Genomic DNA, 25,520 nt, shown 5'->3' on the forward strand with positions numbered 1-25,520 from the left:
AGGTGGAATTAATGGCTTCAACTCTATTATACTAAGGCTTGGTATCTTGGTTAGTTTGCAATCTCATTTTTGGACCTTTCTTTTTTCCTATATGTGGTTCTAAGATTTGGCTTTATGTGTAAGCTAACAAGTTAGCCTGCCATCCTTTCATGGATTATGGCAGAAGACACACGACTTCTGGGTCAGAGACAAAAGACTCTATTCCTTATGATGCACCAGATAGTAGAGCTTCATGTTCATGTGATTTCCTTTGCCCCTGAAGTCCCACAGGGAGATGCTGACCAGGCCAGGTGGATGCTGTACACAGCTGTGGAACTGAGTTGAGGAAACCCCAGTCTTTCATCATGAGTTGTTAGTAAACCGTTCCAATCTTTATCCTGGAAATAGGCATTATCATTATTTTGGACAGCAAACAAGCCTGTCCACTGCTCCCGAAGGAGATATTATCTCTGTTTCCCAAGGCCGTTCACTATACAAACGTCCTTGGAAAGATAATCCTGAACAAAAGGCCGTCGGGCAAAATGTGCAGAGACATAAGAGATCAATGGAGAAAGATCTTCCAACGATGACATAGTTCCATAATAGTTTTTTAAAACTAGTATTATTCCCATTTGAAGAAGTTTAAACTTGTAGGTTGACTATATAGTATTAAAAAAAATCAAGTATCCAGTTCAAGATAGCAGACTTTTGTTCCTCTTTTTTTCTTGTCAAGACCTCAATAAAAAAATTATATTCACACAAACCCTGCATATTATACATATTCTTGTGTATGTGTAATTATATATATATTATATATGCATATATGTGTATATATATTTATATATACAAAAAGCAAAGCAAATAAGGTAGAAGGGGGAGGAGAGATTTCTAGGTAACAAACACACCTATGAAAGAACAGTGCATAGATGCATTTTGAGGGAAACAGAGCATGGTGAAACTGATGCTCAGAATATACTTCAAGGGAGTTTCAGAGACGTGACAGTACATATGTTTGCAGGATCGAACTACAAATAGTTGCCGTCAACCTCCCTCCCCTGGCATAGGCATCCAGGTTGTCATTTCTTATCCAAACATGGCAGCTTCTTCCTTAAAGAAATGGAATAAGCCCTTTAAGAAAATGCACGCTCACATAGTGGATTTAAATCCTTCTCCTTATGTCCTTACAATAGAAGGGATAATTGTTTGAGAGTGTTTCCCTTTTCACTCATGTAAAGGAAAGCTGAACAACTGCACATTTTGCTCTATCTCATGCTAAGTAGTCAGGCATATTCTAATTCAAGAGAGAGACTGAAGGGAAAAGAGACATAACATCAGCGGAAATCTTTATTAGCTAAGCACTTATTTCTTAGATACGAGGGGACAAGTAAGGATCACTAGATATATGAAAACAAATGGAATAAAAGAGAAAGATTTAAAAAATGAAACAACAAAACCTGATCATAGAGAAAAAAAGAAGCAAAAACAACCAAAATAGTATAATTTGAGTGATTTGAAATTGTATTGTATCCACAAGAGAATACTCTAAAAAAAAATCAGAGGACCAGAAAAAGCAATGGCAGACTAGTAATATAAATCCCCAAATTATAAACAAGAGTTAAAATTCATAGAAGGTAAAGCTAAGGAAATCATCCAGTACATAAGCAAAAGAGGCAGAACAAAGAAAAATCATGAGAAAAATATAAAGAAACATTAAAAACCATTGCTACTGCCAGATGAAATAATTGGGCAAATAGCAAATCCAAAAGAAATGATAAGGAAACTATTAGGAATAATGAATGAAGCTAGCATGAACACTAGATACATGATCAATATGTGAATTAAAATATTTCTATACCCTAGAGAGAAATAAATGGGAAATAAAATTTAAAATACCATTTTCAAAAGCAGCAAAAAATTATCAAATACCTAGGGAATAAATCTAATGCAGATTTTTCAAGGCTTAAGATAATAAAACATTGCTGAGAGAGAATAAATGTTTAAATAATTGAAGTTTAATAGAGAACTGTACCATAGCAATGGATTAGGAATCACGTTTTGTTATGATCACAAGTCTACACAAATCGAACTGTCAATTGAATGCAATCCCAGTCAAATAACAGCAAGATAGTTTGTGGAAATTGACAAGTAGTTCCTAAAATGTATGGGGAAATATAAAAGACCTAGAATCCCAAAACGATTTTGGAAAAAAAAAAAAAAGGACAAAACTAAAACACCTGAACTATCAGATGTTAAGATTCATAGTAAAAGCAGTAGTTAATGCTGAGTGCTACTGCTGTAAGACTAGACTAGTAGACAGAACAGAATAGTCCTGAAAAAGACTCACACATATCAAATCACTTTATTTGCAACAAAAGCAGTACTGTGATTCAGTGGAGAAAGTGGCCTTTTCAATAAAAATTGTGGTGGGGCAACTGCCTATTTTTATCGGAAAAAAATGAACCTTGTCTCACATCATACCCAAAAATTAATTTGCAATGGATTGTAAACTTAAATATGAAAGGTAAAAAAATAAAGTTTTAGATGAAACTACAGGAAAACATCTTCCTAAACTTGAGAATAGAGAAAGATTTCCTAAACAGGACACAAAAAGCACCAATCATAACTGAAAAATTTGAGAACTGGATTTCATTAAGATCAAAAACTTCTGTTCATACAAATATACCGTAAGAGAGTTAAAAGGCAAGTCACAGAATACAAGAAGATATTCATGATACATAGATCTGAAGAGTACTTGGGTCCAGAATGTATAAAGCCTTCCACATGACAAAGAGAAGTGCATACAACTCGATTTTAAAGTGGACAGAACACCTGAACAGACGTTTTGTCAAAGAGGCTATCCAAAGCATCTCAAGCATATGAAAAAAGTGATCAATATCATTACTCATCAGAAAAATGCAATTTAAAACCATAATGAAATTCCATTTTGCATCCACTATTATGGCTAAAATTAAAAAGACGGACAGTGCTGTGTATTTAGCCACTATAATGGCTAAAATTAAGAATAGTGACAGTGCTGAGAATTCCATGGAGTGACTGGAATTCTCGCACATTCCTGGTGGGCGTGTACCTTGGTACAGCCACTTGGGGAAAAAGTTTGACAGTGTCTTATAAAATTAAATATGTGACCCAGCAATTTCATTTCTAGATACATGCCTGAAATAAATTAGTACATATGTCCATCAAAAGACATGGACAAAAATGATCACATGTGTATTTTTCATAATAGCCTCAAACTGGAAACAACCCACATGCTCATCAACAGGAAACCTAATAAGTACATTGTGGAATATGGAATATTCTACAGCAGTTAAAAAGAGAACCCAATGTTGATATTCCAAATCACATAGATGAGCCTTGCAGACATTATGTTGAGTAAAAGAAGCCAGACAAATAAAAGAGTATATGCTGTATGATTAAATTTACATAAAGTTCAAGAACAGGCAAAACTAACTGATGATACTTTGAGTTATTTGGGTATGGACTTCTGAGATGCTGGAAGCATTGTCTATCTCTGTCTGGGTGTCTGACAACAAAGAATGGTGATGTTTACCTTTTAATGATGCTTTTTTAGGGAGTCAGTGAAGTTGTGACTTTAGTCAAACAACGGGAGGAAACTAGAAATGGAAGACATGGGATTCAGAGAACAGGGGAAGTAACACAGGACAGAAGAGAAGAGGAGCCCCCAATGACCCCCATGACAAGGCCTAGAAAGAAAAACTCCCATCTGGTGTAAGAGGACAAAGTAACCCATGAGAGAGGTTTCTTGTGGGGAAAAGACAAATGGAATTTCATGCAATAGAAGCTATAAACGAAAGGATAAAAACACCCCAAAAAAAGGATAGTTAGAAACTCCAAGAAAAATTAATCTGGAGTAGAAAGTTATGATCCCAATAATACACAAATTAAAATACAAAAAAAACATTCTATTTAACATTTCTGCTAGTGAATGTGTTACTTGAATTGGTGTGGGGGTCTACTTTGAGTAAAACTAGACGCTCAGAAAAATAAATATTATTCTAGCACAAAATTGGACTGGTGGTGAAACATTTTTGCAAATTCAACATGTAATATGTACAGAGCAGGAAAGTCCTATTTATTGTTGAAGGACAGAACATCAACATTCACCATCTTGACAAAGCAAAAGGCAAACTACATCTGACAGAAGGGGAAGTGAAGGGAGGAGGGGGTGGGTGGGAGGGAAAAGAGCTCCAGAGAAGGGAATTGAGATACTAATTAAATTGGTGGGAAAAGAAATATAGATACGCTGTAAAAAAAATCACAAAGGTAAACAATAAAATATTTAAAAAATAACTATTTTTATCAAATTCAAAATGAATAGTAAGGATGGAGAAGTATAAATATATTAGAGTGTATAAAGCTCATTTCATAAAGAAACAGAGCTTTCAAAGAGGTTTAGAGTCACCAGGGGAATACAGTGCAGTTGGAGTTGGAAGACCTTCCTTCTGGGAGGAGGGCTATGGTCCCTGCGATTTTTCATTCTAAGCTCTTCTTCACTACTTGATGTGTGACCGTATACATGTGTTATTTTGTTTAAAAAGTTAAAATAAAAATGTAATGACCACTTGCTATGGGTGCCCCAGCCCCCACCCCAAGTATTCATTCTCTGCCTCGTCTTAGTAACAGTAACCAAAATTTCAACCCTTGCACATAGTTGCTAGGCTGGAGGGAAGGGGCCCCACCCTCACCTTCATCATGTGCTCCCACTGCCTGGATGAGGACCCAGCACCCGCCCTAGATGAACTCCATGAGACGTGAGACAGAGAACTTTGCCCACAATGTTTGAGGAAGAAATTACCTCTCTCTTTTTCGGAAGCCACCTGGAGGGGAGCTGTCTTAAGGCTGGCTGAGCTGAGAACTAGGACGCATGCAGACCCAGAAGCCGCTGACAGCCATGTTTTGACCATAAGGCCTCAGAATGAAGGCAACTGCAGGATTCAGAGAAAAGAGGCGGAGAAATGTTTATCTGGAATCTCTGAGTCTCTAAAGAGTCACTATTTAAAGAATCACCTAAGGTCAGTCTTACTACCAGAATAGTTAAGTTATGTGGGCCATTAAATTTTATTTTTAAGCTAGTGGAAGTCAGGTTTTCTGTTACTGACAACCAAAAGATTTCTAAAAGACAAGGAAAAAAAAAAGAAAAAACACTTTGAGAACATTTATAAAGCAAATAACAATGTAGAATATTTCTTAGAATTTGATGCGTTACAAAGCACTTCCACAGATAAGTCTTTAATCTTCACAGCATCAGTTTGGTAGGAATTGTTATTCATGTGTTACAAACGAGAAGACTGAGCAGAATAGTCAGGTGACCCATTCAAGTTCCCTTGGTCATACCTGGCCAGATCTCTTGCTTCCAAGTCCTGTGCTCTTACCCAAATACCACATTGCAGGTGTAAACAGGTGAACCAATGGAATAGAATAGAGAGCCCAGAAATAGATCCATGCATTTGCGGAGCTCTAATGAGGGCAGAGGTGACCTGGCATTTCAGTGAAGAAAAGAAGGATTATTTAATAAAAGGAACTGGAAAAATTGGTTGTCCGTTTGGAAAAAAAATGAATTTGGATCCCACCCTTACACCATACCCCAAAATCAACTCCAGATGGATTAGAGACTTAAATGTCAAAAGCAAACTTTAAAACACTCAGTATAAAAATATAGGTGGATATCTTTCCGACCTTGGGGTAGGGAAGCATTTCTTAAACAGGCACAAAGAGTATAACCCATATAAGAAAAGATTTATGATTTTGACTTTATTAAAATTAAAAAATGCTGTTCATCAAAAGAATTCTTATAGAAGGTAAGGAAGGTAAAAAAAAAAAGCAAGCTATAAAATAAGAGAAAATCATTTGCTAACAAATGATATAATTAGTAAAGGTTTAGTAACAACAATATGTAAAGACTCCTATAAAATACTAAGGAAAGTTCAAACAGCTCAATAGAAAAAAAAAATTAAAAATGGAAGACCAAAATACAAAAATAGACATTCACAGAAGGACAAAAATACAGCTAAAAACATATAGAAGGATGCCCAACTTCTTTACAGCAGTCTAGACTAGCAAATCAAGATCTAGAATAGTGAACTGAGACTATAGCAGATGCCAATTCATGCTCAGTTTATGGGCAAGAATTAAGAATTTAAACCATACCAAAGTTGGAGAATTTATAGATCAACTAGGTTTCTTATATATTATTGTTGTAAATTGGTTAATCACTTTGGAAAACTACTTGGCGTTATCTTTTAAAGTTGAACATTCACATATTCCATGACCCAACAATTTTCCAGGCACATACCAAAGATGCATTTGGTACATTTGTGCACCTCAAGAAAATTACAAAAATACTCAGAACAGCCATGTTTGTAAAACCAAGAGCAGGTAACAAATGACTATCAAGAGGGAAACAAAGAAATAAATTGCACTGTGGAACATATTTTTCCAGCAGAAATGAGTGAGCTGTAATCACGTGTTAGCGAGTGATAGCAAGCTATCAGATGACCACAGCATTGTGCTCTTCAAAATGTTCAAAATTACTAAAACTAAGCAGTAAGATTTTTTTAATCAAATGTACACAGGTGCATAAATTATTTTTATAAACAAGCAAGGAAATTATTAATAAAAACATAAAAATCAGCACGTCAGAGCAAGGCAGCTGGGTAATGGGGGTAGGAGGGAATCATGTAGGTAGGTGTAAGTCTTGCTTGTGTTCTAGTCTTGGGTTGTGTGGTTGGCTTTTATTACTAACAAAGAAATGACCAAATGACAAAGAATTCGTAAATGAAGAAAACAGAGTCGTGCATAGGCAAGTGATAATGATGCATCATAAATCAAATCTTCCCATCATGAAATGGGATTGATAACGGCTCCTACCTCCTGGGGTTGCTATGGATTAAAATTCTTGAAACAGTTCCTGGCATATAGTAAGCCTTATATTAGTATTTGTGAAAACTAGAAAGGAAAAAAAGGGAGGAAGGAAGGAAGGAATACAGGAAGATGGGAAAGTATGACGAATAGTCCAATTTTGAAGTCCATTATTAAAGCATTAGTCCCATGCAAAGATGTGTCAGAGAGTGCAAAGGAAAGTGGGCTTAATCAGGAACAACTCTCTAGGGTGGGTGAAATTTGAAAGAATTTTTTTTTTTTAACGTGAAAGTGTTACTAAAATTTAAGTACGTCAGTGGATTGGTTTACTAGTTAATGGGTTAAGGTTCCAGCTTCTATTTTCAGAGTGGAACTTAGTTGCCACAATAATAGGAGGTGACATTTGTTTGATTTTCCTCCCTTGAGTTGTGGAAGAATCCTATAAACTCCTCTATAAATAACCAAGTACAGGCGGAAAGATTTCCTGTAACTTACAGCCTAAAGCCAGTAAGCTCTGACGGCAGTCTGAGTGACAGTTGAATCAGCAGGGTGGCAGCGTTCGCCAGGGGATTCTGCCTCCTCCAAGGAGGCTGGACTGAGCAGGAGCATCTTATAATTGTTTCCCTCAGTCCACAGTAGTGTGTGTGAAGAGCCAACACACACGAAATGTTCCATGCCATACCTTAGAGTACTTGAGTCAATGAATCAAGCTCAGCCCCCATGGCCAAGGAAAACAGTGTCCAGCTATTAATGGAGAACACGCAGAGAATAGACCATGATAACGAATCAACCCAACCAAAAGCCCAGCTATGCATGGACAAGACCTACTCCACCCATCCCTTCATCTAAGCAAAGTGTAGATTAAAAAATTTCCGATGCCTTAATTGAGATACCTCAGTTAAATGCGTAGTACACTGTCATACTCTGTTTAAGGTGGGATGGGGAAGGAGATGTGCGTTGGGGAGAGGAGTTGAACTGGTAATGGGGTTTGGCCTACATGCATGCAGAAATGGATAGCTCAGACCACAGGATAAATTAGTAGAAGTTTTCGGCTTCTTTGTTGTATTGACCCCAAGCCTACCCTTTATCTTCTACTTACCTTCCAGATTCAGATGCTTTCTCTCCATTGTCCAAATGCTCCCTGGCTGTCAATGAGGTAGGCTTAAGGAGGAATGAATATCTGGGTGGGTGTCTCTTTGCCTACATTTAGGTTATTTTATTATTTCTATATCAACCCTTGTCAGCAGATCACAAAGAGCTGTCGCTTAAAAGAAATAAAAACAAAACCAAAAAAATATCTGAAACTTATATCCTACAACAAATGAAAGTCCACGTAGCAAAAAACACAAAAATGATTTTTTTCACCTTTTACCCCCTGACAATAGTCTACTTTTTTTTTTTTTCATTTGAATAAACATACATTAGGAAGACCAAGAAAAACATACAGAATTATCTCGTCTCCCACTGGTCAGACTATAAGAATTGACAATGCTTTCTCAAATCCTTGGATTTCCACACTCACCAGTTCCATTTGATCCAGGAATATTCTGTCTCTTCTCAGTCTTTCCAGCAACTAATTTTGTGGAAAGACCAACTAATAGTTACAAATAGAAACTTGTTATTAAAAAAAAAATCACAGTATAGGGACAGGTCTTCTCAAGAATCAAAAATAATTTGATTTTTGATAAAGTAATTTCAAATTTATGTACAGAACTGAAAGCCCTTGTTTTACTTTTCATTCAAAGGATCCCCCCCCCCTTTTAGGCTGTGGTCTAAAAAGCATTTGTGATTTCTGTAAGAAGCATATTCCCATTTGTACCTTTAACAAATTCAACTTGCTTTGGATTCTGTATAAGTAAATTTTAATTTGTCCATAATTGAAAACCAGTGTTTTTTTGTTTGTTTGTTTTTTTTTTTTAAAGGAAGCAAGCAACGGGAGTGGATAATCCAGACTGCATTTTCTATCATTTTTGTGACTCCAGTTGCTGGACAGTGAAATTCAGGAGGGAGGGATGGGGTATCTCCAGAGGCTTAGTTTAGCATCATCAAAGCCTCTTCCCTCGACCTTGCACATTATGGTATCTGCTTTACTAATCAGGGGGAAATTTATCATGTAGGATTTAGAGGAGATATTTATGGCGTCTGTAAGCACAATGGCTTTGCCTTGTGTGATGTCAACTATTCTCCTGAGGAGATAAAAGACCACAGCTGGTGAGAGAATAGACCAGGGACCATTTCACAATTTCAAAACAGAAGACCTTGTTGAAGAAGAGGGATTTTAAACAGCATTTGCTTTTATTTTGTTCTTTATATGATGAACAGGTGTGGGAGTCAATTCAAGAGGGCCGCTTAGATGATTGTGGAAAAAGGGAATGAGGTGAATATTTTTGATGGTTGGGGAATGACTGAGATTTCCAAATTTCAAATCAAGCATATAGTCCCAGCTCCTTCCACCCAGGCACATCCAGGAACCTAGGTCAAGGTGACACAAGAAGGGTGCTGTATGAATTTTTCACTAAGTTATGGCATCCTCCTAGCTAAACAAACTGGAAAACTGCATGGGACACATGTCTGGTGTGAACACACAGTGCTGTTTTAAATTCACATATGAATAGTTAAAGAAGATGTGGTATACATAGACAATGAAATATCACTCAGCCATCAGAAGGGATGAACACTTACCATTTACATCGACGTGGATGGAACTGGAGGGGATTATGCTGAGAGAAATAAGTCAATCAAAGAAAGACAATTATCATATGGTTTCACTCATGTGGAATATAAGAAACAGGGCAGAAGATCATAGGGGAAGGGAGAGAAAACTGAATGGGAAGAAATCAGAGAGGGAGACAAACCATGAGAGACTCTTAACTCTAGGAAACAAACTGAGGGTTGCTGGAGGGGAGGTGGGTGGGGGGTGGGGTAACTGGGTGATGGGCATTAAGGAGGGTACATGATATGATGAGCACTGGGTGTTATACGCAACTGATGAATTATTGAACATTACATCTGAAACTAATGATGTACTATATGTTGGCTAATTGAATTTAAATGAAAAAATAATTAAAAATGTGCAGTAAAAAAAATTCATTGTACTAACTGTAAAATGTGTCTGGGAGAGGGAAGGGTCTCCTAGTTCTTGAGTTCACAGGCTAAGCATCTTAAATACATTATCTCCTAGAAGACAGGCTGAACTCATGTAAAGTGGTAAACTGATTGTGAAAAAAGTTGAGGCCATCACAATGAATTATAAGCATTATTAAAAATGACTTAGGGCGTGTTAAATAGCACTGTGAAAAGTAACATATAATAGACATATTAGAGATTACTAATACTACTGATGTTATTGAGTGTTGGCACCATATCTCTCCATCCTTGTAACTCCGTGGCTTTGTATAGTTTCTTACATGTAGGAGACCCTCAATAAATATTTGTCCAATTATTAAAAGGTAGTCTCATGTTTTAAAGTGCTGCAAACCACCTGAACCACAGAAGGGAAAAATAAGAGAAGAGCCTTGCCTTGTGCATGAAATATAGAGTTAAGTGCTAAGCTTTCTAGTTGTTCATGTTTCAACACAAACTCTTGGGGAAAATCACATAGCATCATTTTAAACAATTCCTCTTAGGGGCCCATTAAGCAGGCTTTTCTGCTGACAGGATAGACATCTTTTACAGCTGGTCGGTACTTAGTTCCCTGAATTCCTGACTGATGGAAGAAAATGACGAGGATGTAGGATACCTGACTTACAGACTGCTCATTCTCTGTGTGAGTCAATCTTTGAAGTCCAAAGATAAAAATCACCATTAATCACAAAACTTTCCTATAGTCATGAGGTCAGGTATTCCAGCCCCCTTCCAAAATGACCACTCTGACTGGCAGTGGGAGAGAGCGACCCAGCCGTGGTTACCTTGATGACACTTCCCTCTGGTCCATGGTATGAATGGACAGGCAGGAAGAAGAGAATTAAAAGTCAGCTAACCATTGCTGAGTCAATCCAGCCCACAGCCCACCTGACTGAGCAGACTACTGGAAATGCAGGGCTGTCTTCTCCTGGGAAGTGTTTTCATTAGGAGGAGTACCTACTTCAATGAATCAGAGAGTCTGCCCATGGCTTTATTAGACAATGAACATTTCCAACATGCTGATCAAAGGTTGAGGATTTGGTACATGTGGGAATGCTTTAATATCTCACCTGTGGCTGAAGCAGAGGTGCATTTCTAAATGCTAATTTCTTTTCCTGTGAAGCCAGGTGTACAAGAAGAGCTAAGGGGAAAGGAAACATTTTTCCCCCCTATGAAAGTATGGATTCAATCAATCCATTTCAATTAAAAAAAATTATTTACTTTGTACCCCTCAAGTGAATGGACTATTATATTATCCTGAGGAAATAAAGAGGTAGCAACTGAAATCAGACAAGGAGGAAGGAAGGGAGGGAAGGAAGGAAGGAAGGAAGGAAGGAAGGAAGGGAGGGAGGGAGGGAGGGGGAGAGAGGGAGGAGGGAAAGATTGCTGAGTGACCTTTTGTGTTGTTTCATAGGCACATTATTCTTTTCGGTCCTCACAGCAGTTTTGGGAAGTAGGTCCTCACAGCAGTTGTTCAAAAATCTTACAGATGAGGAAGATGAAACTCAGGGGGGTTGTTATTTGCCTGGTGAGGTAAACATTGTTTCTTTATTTTTGTGTCCAGTGTCTGAATTTCTTTCCATTATTTTGGGAATTGCTCACTGTTTAATTCTTAGTAGTGGGGATGGGGCAGGTAAATCCCCCTTGCTATCGGAACGGAAACTACTAGGTGCTCACTTTACCCATTTTCCCAGCCTCCTTTGAAACAATACCCCAAACTCTAATAACCAGAGGCATCTGCTCCAGGCTTTCTCTCTGAAGTTCCTGAGAGGGAAGGAGGGGCAGGGAGCTCTTCCTCTCTGGTGGTGACTCCTCTCCGTCTCTGTGCATGACTCTCTGACTCTCTTTTTCTCTCAGTGGCTCCAGGAGTAGAGCAGATAATCAATGCTTGGTGGTGGCTGCAGGGTATTCCTTACTCATATTTTTCTGAGACTAGATTCTGAGTTGTTCCTAGAAGCTGGATCTTGTGCCTGGTTCTCTGGCCCAGATAATTTTTTAGTTATCTAATATCTTTTTCAAAAAAGCTTTAATAGAGACAATTTAGCATATGTAAAGATACAGAGAATAGTATAATAAGCAACCATATGTCAGTCTCCACCCCTACCCATGTCCCCCCTCGCCTGGATTATTTCAAGCGAATCTCAGACCTCACATTATTTTCTCCATAGCATTTTCAATTTTTATTTCTAAAACATGAATATTCTTTTAAAAATTACTGCAGTATCATTATCCCACTTATAGCAGTTTAATATCATTAAATTCGAATTTCTCTGATTATCTTATATTTTTATACATTAAAGAAAACCTTCAAGTCAGGATCAAAACAATGTCTTTTAATCTATAAATTTGTTCTCCCTCCTACTCTTTCTTTTAAATTTGCAGTCGAGGAAGCCAAGTTGTTTGCCTGTAGCATTTCCCACAGTTAAGATTTACTAATTGGATCCTTGTGGTATCATGTATCATGCCCTCTGTCCCATGCATTTTCTGTAAATTGATATTCATTAGTCCTAGAGGCTCGATCAGATTCATTTTTGTTTATTTGTCAAGCTTATTTCATAGGTGGCACTGTGAACCTCTATTCAATCATATAATATCTAGTTGTCTCTCTGTCAGGTCAGCAGCGATTGGTGAGTATTATTTAGATCCATTATTTCATTAGGAGATGTTGATTTTATAAACTGCTTTCGAAAATTAAATTCCCTTCTTGTTTGCTGTGGCTTTTCCTTTTATTATCTTGGCTTTTCCAAAATCATATCATCTGCGGATAGAGATAATTTTACCTCTTTCTCTTCTATTCCAGTATCCTTTTAAGAAACTCCTGTTTTAACTCAACCACCCAGAATTGAATTTCCTTGCCTGCAACTGAGAACCTTTTATAATAGTCAAAGATCAAAAATCTAGAAAGTGATAAAAACAGATTCTAAAAGAAGGTCTATTTTCCTTAACCCAAGCTTCCTTTTACCTTCCCCTTGATGACATCTATAAAGAAAACCACATGTGACAGAAAGCCAACTTAATTTAAGTGAAAGGGTGGTATTTTTGGCTCATGTGACGGAAAATCCAGGAGCAGATCTGGCTCAAAGCAGAACCTAGGAGTTCAAATGATAATATTAGAGCTATATTTTTCTGTCTCTTGGCACTTATCTTTGTACGTTGGACTCTTGATTTTGTATTTCAAACAGCTTTCACCATTGTGAATGGCAATATGGCTATTACAGCTTTAGTTTCCTTACAGTTTCTATCTTGGGGAAAAGATAATCAGGACTAGCCCTTGTAGGAAAGTTTCCGGTCTGACTCTCATTGATGCAGCTTGGGTCTCAGGCTCTCCCCAAATCCAATCAATATACCCTAGTGTGGGGTTTTCTAGTATGCATGGATCACATGCCCATTTGTGGAATCAGGTAATGGAGTAAGCCCCACATGAGCCATCGGGGCCGTAAGCTACAAATGGAATTCTTCTCTTGATAGCAAGGATACTACGCAAGCAATGTATGTCCACAATACCAGACCCTGCTATTCCTTCTCTCACAGCAGTTCTGTTACACATTTACTAAGTAGCTGCTATTAGTATCTAATCTTACTAGTGTCCATCCTGTTCTAAGCCTTGTGGTCTATCTAACATGATGTTTAAAAAAGCATGAACTGGGTGTTGCATGTTTCTTTGAAGAGTGCTGTTCACAAAGCAGAACATAAATAAATGCAACAGAAGTAAGAATACAAGGGAATGTTCTGGGCTGGTGAGGTTGGGGAAACATCTTATGGAAGAGGTAGAACTTGAAATTGAGGGATTCATGCAACAAGGGGGTGTTGGGGACCCAGACACTGGTTATAAAAAGAGGAAGGCAACTTTGGTTCTCAAGAAACTTGTGGTCTGGTGAAGAGATTAATAACAGCTTCATGTTATTTGTGCTCTAATGGAGGTATGTGAAAGGTGTAAAGGGGGGATAAAATAAGCAGAGTCCAGAAAGCCCGAAGAAGGTCAGAAAAGTACCTGCAGGGCAGCTGATGTCTGGTTTAGTCTTATAGAAGTAGGAGTTGGTCACGTGAGCCTCTAGGGTAGAGTGAGGCTGGCGGGACTGAGGTACAGAACAATCCATGGTTCAGAAATGAGTTTGAAGGTGAAACAGAGTTTGAGGGAATCTGAGAGTAAAGAGAAATAAAGTCAGAGGAAAGTGCAAGATTCACAGTCTTACATGTCAGGTAGGCAAAATTACATGAAAGAAATCTTTTTTTAAAAAAAGATTTTATTTATTTATTTATTTGAGAGAAAGTGGGGGGCAGAGGGACAAGCAGATTCCTCACTGAGTGTGGAGCCCAATGTGGGACTTACATTCCGGCTCTGAGCTCACCTGGCCCTGGGATACTTCTACTTTTACTAACTCATGGGTTCACATCCTATCCAAAAGTGCAGTGAGGAGATAGGCCTAGGAACTTGGAATCTATGAAAACCAGTGGAAGCCTATTTCAATTCCTTTCCAGGGAGAAACATTGAGTGTTTCAAATGAATGAGAGAAGGAGAATCAAGCTACAGCCAGTGTCATGGATGGCACTAAATGCTGAGCTTACCCTACAGACGCTGGAGGTTAAAAATGAACTACAGGGCTCCAGAGATGCTCAAGTGTTCTCGTGGCCTTCTTGGTTAATGCGGTGCATCTAATTTATCAAGAAAAGAGTACAGCAGCGTTCCTAATCCCAAACAGAACCCCAAGGTGTCTGGGTTTTTGTTTGTTTGTTTGTTTGCTCATTTAAAGCATTGATGCATGGAAACTAGAGAAACTACCATTTAGAAGGAGCAAGCTGTTGTTTTGAGTTGCTAGAAGTTGTTTCATTTTTCAGGACCACCTGTTCTCTTGTGGAGGAAGAACCACCAGAATGGGTCCTTTAGTCATACAAATGCACAGGTATTAACTCAGTGCTCTTTAGAATAATATAAATGTACCATTTACCTGAATGAACATGGTTTATTATAAACCAGTAACATCACAGACTTGGGGATGAAGAACTCAAATGTGGGTCTTGAGCTTTACATGGTCCAGTGATCCAGCTTTGCTCTTGCCATGCCTTCCCCATGAGGCAGTGAATTTCTAAGCCAAGTGGATGTGTCCCCCTGAAGCACATCCCCCTTACACCTTATAATTTATGCACCAGGCAGGCTAATTTATGCATTAGACACAGTAGGTGCAGTGTCAAGGGCCCATGATACTGTTAAGGGCTGCAAAAATGTTTTAATTTCTTTTAAAATCAGAAAGAAAAAATGAAAAAATGAACTTTTAAGTTGAAAATATGTTCTATGTAATGTTGATGTATTTGTCTTGGTGTAAATGCAGTTTAAGATGCAATTTTTAATTTTTTTATGGAGGAAGGATGAGCATGAAGGCAAGAGTGTGTAGGGCTTATTGAAGACATAATGTGGCCCTGCCCCTGGATACCGAGGACCCCAGAATTCCATGCCCAAATGGCCCAGCATGCTTGCAGGGTCTGTGTGATTCTCTTCCCCTTCTTTTAAGAGAAGACTGCACCCCTGGTATGAGTCCCTCAAAGCACACCTATGGCCACAGGCCACTCTTTTTTTTTTTTTTAAAGATTTTATTTATTTATTTGAGACAGAGAGAATGAGAGAGAGAGAGCACATGAGAGGGGGGAGGGTCAGAGGGAGAAGCAGGCTCCCTGCCGAGCAGGGAGCCCGATGCGGGACTCGATCCAGGGACTCCAGGATCATGACCTGAGCCGAAAGCAGTCGCTTAACCAACTGAGCCACCCAGGCACCCCAGGCCACTCTTAATATAACCTGTCTGGAGTTCGGATGTGTGGGCTAGCATGTTCATGTATCAGGGTGTGGGGTTCCCTGTGACATATGGTGTTGGGGGTAGGGTTAAAAGGGACAGATGAGGGCTGTGCTAGTTCTCCCCACAACATTGCATTCTGGTGCAGACTGTGTGGACAGTAATACTTGGGCAGAGTTCTGTCACAATAGATGGGAATAGTACTTTGAATTAATGTCAGAAATATTACTGACCATTAAGAAGATAACCCTGTAAACTAATCCCATGAAAGTGATGTAAGTTAAAATAAGGCTAAGAATTTTTCAGTAAATAATTTAGTGCTGAATTTTATCTAATAGCTACCATTTTATTTTCTCTTGAGAAGAAATTATCTCTGTTTAGGAAAATATCTCAAAAAGCCATTGAAGTAGAAAGATCTAACATGCTGAGTGTGGAGGCAAGAAGATGGCAAGCTCCCAGGTCCTTAATGACATCATTGAGTCACTGGGCCACTCTTGGAATCACTTCATATCTTAGTTGTTGAACGCCCTCACTGTCTGAGATATGTTTTGTTAGAATTTTTATTTCTTGCATCAAGAAGGATCATGCCACAGGTCCATGAGCTCTCCCTAGGCAGTACTGGGAAGATTCACAGCAATGTGATAGCAGTCCCAGAAAGAGGATAAGATTCATTCCACATCCCCTCTTCTAGCTTCATCCAATAGCAGAACAAGCCCTCATCTCTCCCAGTTCCACCATCTCTGTCTCTCAACAGCCAGATGACAGTGACACTCTGTCCTAGAACAGCAGTGGTAAATGTATCCCTTCCTCCATTCTTTCCTCCCAAAGGATCTTCTTTTTCTGTAGGCATTCCCAGGGTTGTAATATTATACCTATTTGTTTATTTTGTTTGTTGTCTACTTCACTCCACTTGATTATAATTGTCATGATGGCAATGGCTATGCAACTTTTGTTCACCTAGGAATATGCAATGTCTACCATGTACAGCCTGGCATATAATAGGTGCTCACTGATTATCTCTTGTAGCAAAGAGTAAAAGAAAGAAAGAAGGAATGTTTTTTCCCAAGACAGCGGGACATGGGATCCAGACAAGCTGGGCCATTACTTCAGACCTAGCACTCTGCTTTAGTGTTTATTCTAGTACGGTCTTACATTCGGGTCATCAGAATGGATGTCCTAAGAGAACTGCTGATAATTTCATGATTGTAGAAAGGGTTCACTAACTGCCCCCCTGCCCTGCCCCTGGTAAGGCAAGTCAGCTCTCTTCCAATATCCTCTTAGACTGGAGCCCTTCTCATCAGTCAACACATCGATCCATCACAGAAACATTTGGGCAAGCCAAGTTAATCCTTAGCTAAACTGGGATAGTGCTGATAAGTCAGCCTTAAGAGTTGAAGAACAACACTGCTGAAGGAGGGGACATTTTTTTTTTCAGACAGGGTGAGAGGCATAAGCCTCAGCTAGGAGACTTCAATTATAAGATAATTTCTCACAAAAGCGTTAGTTCAAGCAGTCCAATTGCTGTTCTTTCACCAAGAAATTCAGAGGAGAGCTCCTTTCCTTCTTTCTCATTCACACAAGTAGAAGTCAAACTGTGCCTACAAGAGCTTAAGCTCCAAGCCTAGGTTTATCCTGGGAAGCTCAAGGGTTCTGAAGGCCTTTTATGGGATTCACAAGGATAAACAACATCTTAAATATATGTTCTCAGAGGTCAAGCCTCTGACCCAAATCTGAAACTGCCTCTCTAATTCTGCTGGTTACCCAACTTCACACAAACCCTTTATTTCAGAATGTAAAACTTGAATAAATAATCTTTTATTACCTAAGTTTTGTGGTCATTTAGAAAATACAGTGGTACCCCATTTTAAAGAGAACTAAATGACAGGAATAAACCACTTGTGGATTTTGTAGATAATGGTCAGACCAAACACACAACACACACACACACACACACACACACACACCCCTCTGTGAGTGGTATTTTGCAGTAATTTCTTTTCCTTTCCTTTTCACTGCATTTTAGAATTCTAGTAGAGGCATTTCCGGAAATTGTTTTAAACTTGTTAATGAATCATCCCCTTTGAGAATAAATGGGTGCTTTTAAGGGCCCAGGTGTAATTGATTTAAAACCAGTGTCTCCTCAGTGTATTCATTCCACAGACAGTTGATGAGCACCAAATCAGAGTTCAGCTGCAGATAAGAGAAAGCATTGAACTAATTTCATCAGAAAGCCATTTAATACAAGAAATTAGGTGTCTACCAAGTAGAAGGCTCTGGAAGGCTGAAATCTAGGCCAATACCATGTAGCTCAAGCCTGGAACCTGAGACTCTGGCTGTCGCAGAGAAGCCAGGTGTGTTCACGACGGAGCCTGCCAGCAAGAGCACTACCTCCTGATACCGTGCTTTTCAAACCTCACTTGGGGGAGGCAGTTTCAAGAGTGGACCTCGACTCTAAGAGAATCTGCGATACAGCTTTTTTGTTGTGGGCTTTCTGGCCTCTGCCATAGAGCTTGGTCTTCTGCAAGAGAGATTTAAGACAGGTAAGTAAGCTGGGCGCCTGGGTGGCTCAGTTGGTTAAGCGACTGCCTTCGGCTCAGGTCATGATCCTGGAGTCCTGGGATCGAGTCCCGCATCGGGCTCCCTGCTCGGCAGGGAGTCTGCTTCTCCCTCTGACCCTCTCTCTCTCATGCTCTCTGTCTCAAATAAATAAATAAAATCTTAAAAAAAAAAAAGATAGTTAAGTAAGCCAATGTTGTGGTATCCGTGTCCATTCTTACCCTGTTGGGGATACAAAATGAGTAAGAGCCAGTTCCTGTCCTTGAGGAGCTTACAGTCCAGGAAGTAGAGGGCCACATGAGCAGAGAAGTATATGTAGGTGCCAGGGCTGTGTAGGGACGAGTACTAACAGGGCCACTGATGAGTGAGGTAAATTTGAAAATGCATAAATTAATGTGCTTACCTTTAAAGAGAAAATATTCTATTATTAACATGTATCCCTTAAAAGAGCAAACATATTGATGCCTCCTTTAATTCCTCCTCTCCCAAGGAGACCCTCTGACTCCTGGTGAGTGAGGTTCTTCTCCTGCCCCTTCAGGAGGCATGCTGCACCATCATCTGCACTTACTTAGACCAAGGAGCAGGGCGGGTTACTTGGCAGCCTTAGTCATCAGGCCACTGGCAGAGAGGACTGGCACACGGAGAGCCTGAGGCTGAGTTTACTGTTAGCCCTTTGAGTCGCAAAGCACCCCCCCACCTCCTCCTGGCCCCAGGGTGAACCCAGAGTCCTGTTCAAAGATGTTTCCCCTTCTCTTTGACTTACCTTCTGAATTCATTTTGGAAGAATGTACCAAGATCCTTTGAATCCTACAGGAATGTTGAACTCAGTGAAAAGTGATGTGGTTAAGAAAGCAAATAATATGCTGAAAGATGTTCATTTCAAGTGGCTGAGGACATCAAAGAGATTGATGAATCTGCATTTCAAAAAGCTGGCAGGGGGTACCATTTCAGCTTACCTCATATCCACCCTGCTTCTCTACTGGGTGTTCTCTGCCAATGATGTCTCTTCCTTCCCATCAGGACAGAATACTAATATAGCTAGCCCCAGGAAAGAGATGTCTGGGAAAGGTATTGTCTTCTTAAATCAAAGCAGCTCAAAGAAATTTGTCTCTTTTATTAACGACAGAACACAGTTGCTAACACTGGGTGAGCATTTATTACATTTCAGGTACTGTGCCTAAGCCCTTTACAGGGATTATTTCATTTACTCCTCATAGCATTGCAGAGTGAGACAGATAATATGATTAGCCCTATTTTACAGTTCAGGAAAAAATGAGGGGTAGACAGATTAAGAAAATTGCCCCAGTTGTAAGTGTTGGAGCAAGGATTTGAACTACGCGATGTTGACTTTTAAATTAAAAATCATACTAAGTTTGAGGTGAAGGGAAGATAGAGAACACACATGGTTTAGTGGAATTTATTTTTTAGGACAAGCAAGAGAGGAGACACGCTTTACTGATCTGCTAAAGTTTAGCCTTCCAAGGACAATGATGGACTGTTAGGAAGTTGGTGGATAGAAGTGAAAGCCAGGGAAGAAACAGGAATATGCAGCATAGGTAGGGCACTGAATGACACATCAGTGGCAGAGCCCCAATTGCCATCGTCTTTGAATGTCAAGGTCTGAAGGAGCCATGCAAAAGGTCAGGTACAGTTCATGACCTCAGACAAGTGGCTGCTCGGACCCTGCTCCCACATCTTCATCAAGGCATGATCCGCCTCAGGAGCCAGCTCCGTTTTTACATAATCCTTTAACTAAAAAAAAATTATTTATTTATTTATTTATTTATTTATTTATTTATTTATTTATTTTGCTTTGTGTTAATCCAAAATGCACATCCCTGCAGCATCTGTAGCATTTAACCTGTCATTGTTACTAGTTCAATCCTCTGACATCGTGTAAAATTAAATCCAACCCCTTTCTGCCTGACAGCCCTTCTGGGTATTTGTCCAGAGAAAATGAAAACACCAATTTGAAGAGATATATGCACCCTTATGGTTACTGTAATGTTGTTCACAATAGCGGAGACATGGAAGCAACCTACGTGTCCATTGATGGATGAATGGGTAGCGAAGGTGTGGTATGTATATATAATCGAATATTACTCAGCCATTACGAATTATAAAATCTTGCCATTTGCGACAATGTGGATGGATCTAGAGGGCACTATACTAAGTGAAATAAGTCAGACACAGAAAGACAAATACCGTATAATTTTCACGTATATGTGGAATCTTAAAAAGAAAACAAACAAAACAATATTGAAATAGACTCATAGATACAGGAAACAAATTTGGTTCATGGTAGGGGGAGAGGTTGGGGTGTGGCTAAAATAGGTGAAGGGGATTAAGAAGTACAAATTTCCACTTATAAAAAAAAGTCATCTTTATAAATAAATAAGGATACAAAGTATAACACAGGGAATATAGTCAAGAATATTGTAATAACTTTGTATGGCGACAGATGGTAACTAGGGGATCATTTCATAAGGCATAAAAATATCAAATCACTATGCGAGGCACCTGGTTGGCTCAGTTGGAAGAGAATGAGACTCTTGATCCTGGAGTTGTGAGCTCGAGCCTCATGTTGGATATAAAGATTATTTAAATAAATAAACTTAAAAAATATCAAATCACTATGATGTTCACTTGAAACTAATAGGATATTGTGTGTCAATTATACTTCAATAAAAAGGAATAAAAATAAAGTGCCTACCTCTCTCAGCTCCTTCAACAATCCTTTGTATTACATGGATTTGAACCATTCATCCTTCTAGTCTTTCCCTTTTTAGACACATTTCAGTTCCAATCCCATTTTGAGAAAGAATTTTGTTAGGAGAAGTACATAACATTGAAAAAGACATGTTTAAGGTCTTTAAGGCTCCATTAGAGACAACTGTATAAAATTAACTATTGTCAATAGTTCCCTTAAAAGCTTATAGCTAGGTATGGACCATTAGAAGGGGAGAGTAGCATTTCCCCTGGTCAGACACCTTTAATGAGACCTAAGTTTATATTAGCATTTTGAGTCATCTTGTGTCAACTAAGGCTCTAAATCTTTTCCACACCAATGACTGCTAAGCCACAGACCAAAAGACAATCACTATAAAGGCACCGAAGAGGAAAGAATGTGGGTTTTCTAAACTTTTTCACCCATTTAGCAATTCATGTTAATATTGCCCATTCATTCATCAGTTCAGTTACTTGTCCATCCCACAAGCATTTACTGAAAACATAAATCTGTCCAGTTATGCATAACATACTTGGGTGGGCCGAACGTGAAAGAAATATGAGACATTACTCCTCGCCTTCAAGAAACCTATAATCTAGCTAAGGAGGGGAAAAAGTCTATCAAACAAGATGAGTTCTTGAAGCATCATAATGTAAAAGCATGGCATTGACTCAGAAACCCTGAGTTCTGATTTCTGAGAACTTTGATTTAAGCCAGTCACATCACTTCTCCAAGCTCAGTTTTCTCACATAAATAATGAGACACTTGGATTTTTCTGGTTCTTGCTAGTTCTAAGGATCTATGCTTGTAAGTCAGATGACTGTGAGCTTCTTGAGGGTGGGACCACACTATATGTTTAAGTGAATTTTCCATTAACTGTATAGTAGTAACCTGCAATATCACTTAATACATATTTATTTAATGGGCTCAATTCAATACTACCACTTGGCTTTTGTTTGGGGTACAAAAGCACCCCAGGGCAACCCCGAAATAAGCATGGACGTTCTTACTCCTAGGGTGACTGGTGTGATGGTCCAAAGATTTGTATATGCAGTCTTGATGCTCAGGTACGGGGATATATATATATATATATACCCTCGCACATGCCATGATTAAGGGATGAGATCCAAAGTACACACTAAGCATACATATGCTTCCTATGTTTCCTCAGAGTTCCTGCCCTGTCTCTCTTTAGGTCTTATACCTTCCAAAAAGCCCATTTTGTTTCTTTTGCTCCCTTACCAAAGTATTTGGTGGTCTGTCAAGAAAAGGGATGAAGAATCCATAGTGTCCCACTTCAGCAACTCAAGAAATATTAATTTACTTTCTCTCAAAGGTGAAATAGTCCCAATACTAGTAACAGTATCTTCTCACTGAGAAGGCCAGATTTCTTGCTATGGAAGCAAACACACACACACACACACACACACACACACACTTACCAGATGTTTGCCCTGCTAGATTAGCCTTGTATGTAGCTAGCAGTACATACAGAAGAAGGAAGGCTACAATAAAAACTCTTGGCATATTAATATGCCAGGTGAAGCGAAATAAAAATGACGCTTACAGTTTGGAAGTTGCGTTTGAAAAAGCTACTCGTGTGGGGAAGGGGGGAGGTGATAGGTTTTCTGGAAGACTCTGAATGTGAAACTGATGAATTTTAATTTGATACAAGAGGGAGCCACTACAGGATCTAGCCACTTTAGCCACTGCAAGATTATGCCATGTATGGTAGTTATTTATCCCCATGTCCAAAATCCTTCTTAAACTGTAAACTCCTGAAGGTGGAAAAACACAGGAAGTAGGAAGACAGGCAAAGGGCTGGTCCCACTAACTCTGGTGGAGTGGTGAAAGGCTGTTTTTCTACAACGCTTTTAATGAGGAGACACACTGATGCTGAAAGAGCCCTTGTAAGTGATAGTTAAAATAGCTACTTGAAATCTACAAAGTCTTGGTTTTGAAAATATATTAGACTCTGGAAGTTGTTACCCTGGGAAAACTTGATTCCCACCAGCATCCATTTGAGAGACGGAGAAATAAAGCTCATGCAACTTTGGAAACACTTAAGCAAATGGCATTTTGATGAGTTAACTGTAAGTAGATCAGGAACACATGGATTAAATCTTCCACAGAATACCCATTGGCTTAAAGAGTAAAAGTCCAGTGTTGTTGACATCATGGAGTTTGGGTTTTGCTGAGCTCCCTATCTTTGGAAAATCAGTTTAAGACTGTCATCAGATGTATGCAGCTGTGGGTTTTTCTCAGATCTCCTTTATGGTTTTATGGCTTTTAGAGTGAAGCCAAAAGTCTTCCAATAGTCATGGCAAGATGAAGATCTGGAAATTTTTGGAAGCATGTTCCCAGGCAGATCCATCATGGCTACAGCCTTTATAGCTGGTACCTGCCTAAGAGCCAAAATTACAAGAAAACTAATGGGGAATTTGTGTTTAGAGACTGTCCTGGGTCACAAACTTTGCTGGGATATGATAAATGGAAAATCTGGCCATTTCTGGTTTTCCTACAAATTTGAACTGTAATTAAAATGGAAAATAAAACTCTCAAAAATTTGTGAGCTCATGCATATAACTAGTGATTGTAGGGCTGTTTTGCAGCTCAGAAAAGACATGGTCATGGAAAAAAAATGAAGCTGAGCTTGGTGGCTGATGAGCGTCTCCTCCAACCACCCCTTTCTAACATCAGCAAGGTGAACAGTGACAAGTGGAGGCACTGTCATCTTTTTGCAGGGAGGTCATGGGGAGGGGTAAGGGGATAAAAGAGAGGCCGGGCAACTTTCAACTTTCATCTTCTTAAATGGCAGAGCAACTTTGGTGAAAATGGTCCATTTCAGGAATCAACATCCAGTTTGCAGGCACAGGATGGCTGCATATACAACCTTCATTCTGCAACATGTCTGCATCTAACATTCAAAAGCTTGCACACAAAACAACCTGACGTTTTCAAGAGAGGTGACCACTGAATTAATAGTTATGTTATCTCTAGATCCATTCCCTCTTGCCATATTTCAAATCTGACTGTATCTGACATCTGTAAAGGAAGCAAAACTTTTCCATTTGGGTTCAATGTTGTAATTGATGGGTGCAAAATCTACAAGAGACAATATATGTATCAGCTTTGACAGCACTGATAAAAAAGATTTTTATCAATAGGACAAGGAATATCAAGAAAATCCACAGGATCAAGTCAGAAACCTGAAGGATCTAAGGATATTTAACACTTATTTGCATAAAGCTAATGACTATTTAAAATATGGTGCATATTGTTCCAGTGAGACTGGCAGGTAGTAGAGTGAATTGATCTGATTCATAGTTTTGCTCCTCTCTGGCCATATTACCTTGAAGATTATAGCTTCTCTAAGACTTATTTCTTCATGAAATCTGGAAACACTGTAGTCCCTGCTTATCCACAATTTTGATTTTGATTTCCGTGATTCCAGTTACCCATGGCCAACCACGCCCTGGAAGCAAATGGTCTTTCTGACATACGTCAGAAGATCAATAGTAGCTTAACGCTGTGTCACAATGTCTCTGTCATTCACCTTTCTTCACCACATTATGCAGACATTTTATCACCTCACATCACCACAGGAAGGGTGAGTACAGTACAGTAAGATATTTTGAGAGAGAGACCACATTCACATAACTTTTATTACAGTATATTGGTACAATTGTTCTATTTGATTATTACTTATTGTAGTTGATCTCTTACTGTGCCCATTTTAAAAATTAAGCTTTATCATAGGTATGTTTGTATAGGAAAAAAACATAGTTATGTAGAGGGTTCAGTACTATCCACAGTTTCAGGCAACCACTGGGCGTCTCAGAACTTATCCCCATGGACAAGGGGAACTGCTCTAAAAGGATCTATCTGATGGAGTGGTCCTAGAAACATGCTTCTGTTAGTAAGTGTTGGCCCTTACTGCTTTCGATATTAACAATCCTGCTCTTGCTGCTTCTATAAGGACAGCTGCTACTGAAAAGAATGGGACAAAAGGAAAAAATCAAGTCACACATTTTTTTTTCTGATAATAAATCTTCTCATGTGTGAGTAAAAACTTTGTGAGAGACAGAATTGAAAACCGATAGCGTGAGGAAAACAAAGTGAGAGGAATAGTTTCTCTTATAAAAATACTAATGATATAAACTGTGAGATACCTGAGCCCCTTTTAATTTTCCTCTTAGGACAGATCCACCAAGGTTGTTTGGTCAGAAGCATAGATGTATGTGGATGGACATCATTACATTTCATTTTATGCCTCAGCTTCTCTATAAACAAACCAAAATTGCCTCTGGCCCAAACAAAAGAGCATGAACACTTCACTATAAGTCTGGGTGGTTGGCTAAGTTAAGCTCATTTCCCCAGACTGAGTCCTGGAAGTTTCTGGTGAAGTTTCTACTGAGTGGATCTTACAACCATATACAACGAGGAAATGT

Source organism: Mirounga angustirostris, unplaced genomic scaffold, assembly GCF_029215605.1.
Source record: "Mirounga angustirostris isolate CCGP_5_RB_7025 unplaced genomic scaffold, mMirAng1.0.hap1 SCAF_6, whole genome shotgun sequence".
Lineage (NCBI taxonomy): Eukaryota > Metazoa > Chordata > Mammalia > Carnivora > Phocidae > Mirounga > Mirounga angustirostris.